Below are 7344 nucleotides of genomic sequence, written 5' to 3'. Positions count from 1 at the left end.
TAATGTTAAAAGTAAGCGAAGAAAACCGAAATTTTACGAAGATTCCTAGATAACTTGAAGCCAGCGTTCATCGTAAATTTAAGGTGACAATTTTTTAACAGTGCAGTTTTTCCCACTTTCTAGCAAATGTCACCCGTTCATTGGCTGGTGACTTGTGAGACGTCTTCGCTGGTTAGTCTCTAATTCGTCACTTCTCTGGGTGTGAGAATTTCTCATTGGCCCATAGCACTCCTCATTAACTGTGACGGAGTACGATGGTATAGTATTTCAAACCTACCCTAGCACAAAATGAATCCGCAATATTTTCCGGTCCCTACCTATAACTTAAAATTGTAAAACAGTAGGAAACATATTCCTACCCCGGGCCTCTTTTGATAAATCGTATTTATTACGAAAACAAAAGAAATTGATAATAATTTGATTTTTGAAAAGCTATTTTCTTTCACCTTCATAAAGATTAACTATTGTAAACACGATGTACAAAAAAAATGAACATCGTGAGCTAATATGCACATAACGCCTGAGTCTTTAAAAGTTTTCGAAACACTTCATTTCCAATTACGGCCGTCGAAATTGAAAGCCAAAGCGCAAGAAAGTTAAAAGTTGAACAATGCTTGCGTTGAGTTTTTGCATCTTGCGTAGTCTACAAACCGGTGATGGCTGAACTTGTTGCGTCTGGCGTTTCTTGCTTAGTTTATAAACCTGTCTTTAAGCTGGGTTTATCAGCTTCTCCAGAACGCAACAAAACTACGTTAGTTTATAAAACACGCAAGTCGCAATACATCACCAATCCTACAGAATGGAACTTTAAATAAATATATAAAAATATTTTTATCAGGCTCGTTTTCTTAAAAAATAATTTTAACTAAAATATGTGAAAATATTTATAATTTGAAAACTTATTGTGTGTCATAAAATGAAAATCGTACCTTCTATACAAAACACGTCAGAATCTTTAACAGTTTTAGGAACACTTCGCTTCAATCATGGATGGCCGAAACGCAAGACGAATGGTAAGAAGTTGAAAGTTGGCCCTTGCTTGCGTTGCGTGTTAACATCTGGACTACTTTATAAATGTATATTTGAAAACATCATTATATACCTTATTGCGTATTGCATTTGTTGTATTTTGGGTTTCTTGCGTAGTTTATACACTAAGGTTCCACCTACCTGATATTTTATATAAACATTTTTTTATACATATTTTTAAACTGGAAACTATTGAATGAATTCGTACAAACCTATGAAATTCCCGTTGTTATTTAGAGACAGCCTAAAGTAGATACTATTACACATTTTAATAACATTTTCATCAGATGATAGGTCTTTGACGTGCCTTGAAATGCAGGTGATAAATACACTTTCGCGCGGAACAGCCATATCATTGTTACCACCTCTAATTACAGAAAATATATATATATAAAACAAAATATTACGACCTGTCTGTTGGCCCCTATGTCCATGTGCCCCGCCCATACCCTAAGGGTTATATAAAATATTTAGCTAACCATTCTAACAAGGACACATTTTTTTAATTACAATTTTTGCTAGTGACTTAATAAGTAATAGCATTAATTTATTTTAAGAGCAGGAATTACACCTGGGCATTTTAATATCACTAAAATGTATTGCCACAATATGATTAATAAATTTAAAAAGTTCTCTAGTCCCGTCATAATGGCTTCCTCCTCTCATTGGTTGTTGCGTCATGCGTCCTTAAAAGAAATAAAATACATTAATTTCCCTTCCATTCGCACGACCTGTCTTCTCCCATGCACACGACCGTTCAGTGCGCTGTTGTGAATCAGCAGGTTAGAAACCATGGCGGTCAAATCTGGTGCGCACGACCTACTGTCACTTTTTTTTTCTGTTGTGCACCCAGGCTAACGCGCGCTGTCAGTCTCTGGCTGAACACGATCAAGAAAAGAAATAGGGGGGGGGGGGGGAGGGTGCTGGTTCTCCAAAGTGCGGTGACGTCACAGGAGGAAGTGCTTGAACAGACCTTCGGCTAAGATGACGTCAACCGCTTCAGGACAAGACATCAGGCGGGGGGCGAAGGAAAGCTCCTGTGATAAGAGCGGAGTATGAACTCTGATGGGTATTTATTGGTATCTAGGGTAATATGGGGTAAATCTTGTACCGGAGGTAAATATTTCAATTATACTATTTCCCACTCTTATAATTACTTTAATTAATTTTAAAATATGCTAAAATGTTGCCAAATATATGTAAGCAAATTTTTGGCATATTTTACCAATAAGAAATAATAAAATAACGTAACTAATTTTTTTTATTTTACTTCTGATTTACCCTAAAACCGACTTACCCATGTTCTTGTCAGTTTGTTGTCCATGGCGTGTCGAACTTCACATGATCGAATAAAAATGATATTAATGTTCATTATAATGTAAATAAATATATATGAGCAATATAAGCTATGTACCGGATTCTGTCTCTTTTCTAAGAATGACCCACAGTAACCAGGTTTATCTTTCAGATTTGTTAAAATAAAAATAAAAATTATCTAATTGCGAATCTATTTTGACCGACATACTCTTATACTTAGCATATACTTAGCCAGTTAAATACGTAAGTTTCCTTAGAAATTTAATTTAGATAAAAATTGACCCGTACACCATATCCCACGCAGTTTATCAAACTGGGCTTTTTAGATTTTGATACTTATAAGTACTTGCTTATTAAATCTAAATTACGCCACATTAATAGTGCCATGCATTTTTCGCGAAAAGATTCCAAGCAGCTCAGCTGTGTGTTAAAACTTTGTAGCATTGTCTGTGTTTCGTGGTTGACTGGGTTTATTTCACGTGCATGTCTGTACACGCCAATCATAGACGTCCAGTGCGGAAGCAAACGCGTCCTGACTGGCCCGGCCAAACAGGGCAAATGGCTTCTCTTGCACTCGGCCGCCAATCACAAGGGAACAATCGCTAGCGCAGGCACACCTTATTGCAGTCTAATGAGCGATCAGATTATTTCGCGAAAAATACATGCCCCTGCACATTAGTAGATAGCGTCCTTGCGAAGCTGGGGTGGGTCGCTAAGTGCTTGTATAAAAACATCAATCTAAAATTTAATTTTCGTAAGAGTGGCAAAACAAATTCGGCATTGTTTCCAAATAAGAAAAAAAAAAGTTTTTCATATAGTGTATGCATTAATTAACCATAGCCTTGGTTGTACAAATTAAAAATATTTATTTCTTGTAGTATTACAAAATATTTTATGGCAACTGGTTTCCAAAGAATTATTTTGTAAAAGGGACAAAAAATTGTTGTATGCGCAGTCACGGGCCCAGAGAGGCTCGTCTGTCGAGAGCCGCGATGCCACACTCGGACTTCATCGGGACGCTGGCTGACGTCTGTTCCGGTGACGAGCTCGGCTCAGGTCCTCAAGAGATTTGCAAACTGGGTGGCCTGTGAATCGATACGTCTATCGACCAGAGTTAAATGTTTGCTTACAGTCCTTCACATAAACTGGGATTAATCGCGGAAGGTCCAAGACAAAACTGTTTGGGTTTTAGCCTACCGCAAAATGTATCCGAGAATTGTTCTGGTCTTTATTGATTGCAAGAGGAATTATTAATAGTAAGAGACGTGACAAGTTCTCGTTATTTTGTGCCCCTAGGGGCTGGGCTCCTCACACTTACAGATAAACAAACGAATGTCGTTCATTCAGTGGCTGCTGCTACAGCCTAGCTTCAGTCCGCATTGCATATGGTTGGATCATATGGATTTTAGTTATTTTCTTATTGAATTACTGTATTTAAAATCGCGTCAAAGACACACGATTCAGTGAAAATGTTATTCAAATGTATAATGGTATTCATTTTACATAGAATGTCTTCAGATAATAGATCTAAACTTGCAAGTCTTTGCTAACCACTCAAATAAATAGGGACTAGAAAAATTCATGTTTTCAATTACCTCTAGGATAGACTCCATGATCCTCTTTTTATTTGGGAAAGTTACATCTGCTCATTGGCTAACGACTCGTGACACATTTTAACTGGGATGCTTGTGATTCGATACTTCTTTCGTTGAGGGTTATTCATTGGCTCAGAGTCCTACAGACAAACGTGCTCCAATCACTGAAGCAGCAAACAGCTAACAGCATTTGTATTCTAGCCCATCACGAAATGAAACCGAGAATTTTTCCTATCTCTACAAATAAGGCAAACTAGTCGTGATAACCGCGGGTCAGGCAACCAGAGCTGCTCTAGAGTACGGCTAGTTGCCGCGCTCGCAGGCGCTATACTGACGCTAGGTGACATTCAACCGTCATTTGAAATGCTTTCCAGACTACGAGTACAGATTTAATTTTTTATCTTTACTGTTTCTTAAGTGCTCAGTTTATGTTACATACTTTAGTCTCTTGCCTCTGCAGCAATTGTTAAAGCCCGAAAAAATTTGCGATTTCATTTCGCGACAGGATAAGTTTCTAATACTTACACCTTTGTACTTCTCCGCTTCTGTATTCCCTCCTGACTCGTAGCCTAGTATACGTTCATTACTTAGTTGGAAAAATCCGTGAAATTATTTGGTACCAGGTTAATCGCAAATTCTACAGATTTTATAGGCTCACACTAAAAATATAAAAATCGAGTACGGGTGTTTGAAGGCTAGACTGTTACCAAAACTAAAACGCAAATAATAGGAGACGTCATAAATGCATGGGCATGACTCATAAGCGGGATAAACCCAATACAACTTTCACATCACCCTCTCTCTTCAGGGACGGGCGGTGATTCTCAGTGGCGTTGGAAGCGAAGTGAGTAACGTAACTTAGCCAATAAACTTCTAGGTATGGAGAACTTACGGATACACGTTTTGTGTTACCCGGCCTAAACTTCATACTTCTGTTCACGGAGTCGTTCACCACCTGAAATATTCTTAACTGACGTAAACGATATTCAAAATTTGGCCTCGTGTTACTTTAACGATGGACCGAATGATGCGAAAATATAAACATGTACTTCGAAAATTATGCCACAAAAACCATATTTTTCATTTGGGCAGTTTAAAGAATTTTAAATAGGGCCTCGCATGGATGCTAAACTATTTTCTTCCCAAAATATTTTAATTTTTTACATGTAGATCGCGGCGTTGTATGCCAATGGGAAAGAACGTCAAACGGTGATCAATTTATGGTTATAAGTGCATTTCGCCCAAAAGTGGATATGGTGTCTTATGTCTCCGAGGTGCAGAAATATGTATAAACACGTAGCTATATTTTCAGTTTAGCATATTGGTAACAACAGCGCACATTAACAGGGCTATGCTTGTTGGCTTTATGGCTAGCAGGCCTGGCTGGTGGGTCAAGGGGTCAGGGTTCGATTCCCGTTCGGGGAGGGTAATTTACAAACCTTCTCCCTGGGTTCAGGAATGGGTGTTTGTGATTTCCCTTTCACCTTCATAGTGCGGAAGGCAATGGAAAACCACCGAAAAGCGTAGAGTCGTCCCGGCTGTCATCACTTGGTGTTGCCTGTGCTCGCGACACCCGGTAATGGGTAAGACGACTCATCACCATCGGTTTTAATTGAAGAAAAAAATGCTATAAATGTATCATTTAAAAATTTGTCCTGCTGCTTACCTCGAGGCAGAAGGAGGGCGGTAACAAAATTGGAGAGGGGAAGGATGGGAGGAAAGACCTGCCGCGCAAGTCACGTGCTAACGAGCTACCATATCCGTCATGGCGGTTGGAGTCGCCTCCTCCGCGCATGCGCACTTCGAGCATGTCTAGCGACCATTGTCACCGCGGCCGCTGCGTCAGTTGCATTGATGTGCGTAACTGAACTGGCCAACATCCTCTGAGTCGTCCTCATCAGTTAACAGATGACTTTGGTTGAATTATTATTGCCTCCTTCCTCGTCGCGGGATGCACCTTCCTTCTTTTCCTACAGACATTCTACAATGATGTTGTCTCTCTTCGTCTTCTTCCTCCGTCACACGTCAAGGGAGCGCCTGTCGCTAGCAGTATCGCCCGTGCCGTTTGTTTTTGTCACCAGCAAGGGTCCAGTAGCGGGTACAGGAATTGTGTTTTTCGTGGCGAAGGGGAAAAGGGAGAAGTTTTTAAAATTTATTTTTAAAAATATAAAAACAATTGTATTCAATAGTCTTCGTCAACAGCATGTTGACTGTTAAATTATCAATCTCACTTCCTGCGTGTAGCTTGTTGTTCTAGGCGTCGTGACAGCTCACCCTGCGTCACCAAAAATAACATACCGCTTCACCGAATAATCACAAATGTTTGCCATTCTTTCTGACTGCAAGGGTTGTCTCCGAGACAACAACCCCTGTGTGTCACTGTTCGTCACTGTTTCAGTATACCGCAGCGCGCTTCTGGGCACCATATAGTAAATCAAGTACTAGTACAGTGTGGACACTCAATTTTATACAGCTACAAAAGCGCAATATTGAAAACGTAAATGCGGTTTTGTCATGCTTTTAATTTACAAAAAAAGTTACGAGTCTAAAAATTACGTGTGTTATTCATAAAATATATGTCTGAATGCTATTATTCTATGTAGGTAAACAACAAAAGGTCCAAATGTTTATAAAATCTGTATGAGGAAACCAGGGCTATTTTCGTTAGCAAGTGGAGTAGTACCCTGCAATTTTTTTCTAAGGCTTTGCAACATATTATTTAGCTGATGTAACGATGGGAGATTGAAGGAAAGCATATCATATTTGTTTAATCTCTGTTATTATAGCATGACACATTCACTACTTATCAAACTCACGCATATTTCACAAATATTCCTATCAATGAAGGTGTTATCACGCAGGTTACTTTCACCACGCCATGTGGTGTTCATTTTGCCAAGATTCAACACGTGTAACATGTTGTAAACATTAATAAAAATTATGTTTGTCATATTTTTAATTAATGACAATTTTAAGGTTATATTAAGTTTAACTAAATATAAAAAAATATTTGATGACGTAAATATAAATAAAATACAATAGTTTGAAAAACTATTTATTTTTCCAAGGTTCGATTTAACGCAAAGGTATCACTGATCCCTATAGTGTCAATTTATTTTCCTTACCTAAGTGTACTTGCAGAAGGGGTTCAGGTTAGGGAGGGACATAGGTGCGTCTCAGGCCGAAGCCTATACACCTAGTCATGCTGGGATTAACCATGCATGAAGGGTCGCATGCATCGTGTGCTAGGAGGTGATTGGCCACCCATGGCAGCGATTGATGCCATGACTAACTTCCCTCATTCCTAAGTCTAGACTAAAACTAGACATGGCCTACTTTGAGTTTATTGAACTCAAACGATTCGTCTGTACCAACATCAGAATGTCATTCACATTGAGAGCTA

Source organism: Bacillus rossius, chromosome 1 (genome assembly GCF_032445375.1).
Source record: "Bacillus rossius redtenbacheri isolate Brsri chromosome 1, Brsri_v3, whole genome shotgun sequence".
Lineage (NCBI taxonomy): Eukaryota > Metazoa > Arthropoda > Insecta > Phasmatodea > Bacillidae > Bacillus > Bacillus rossius.
The sequence above is the reverse complement of the archived record's forward strand: the minus strand, read 5'-3'. Positions refer to the sequence as shown.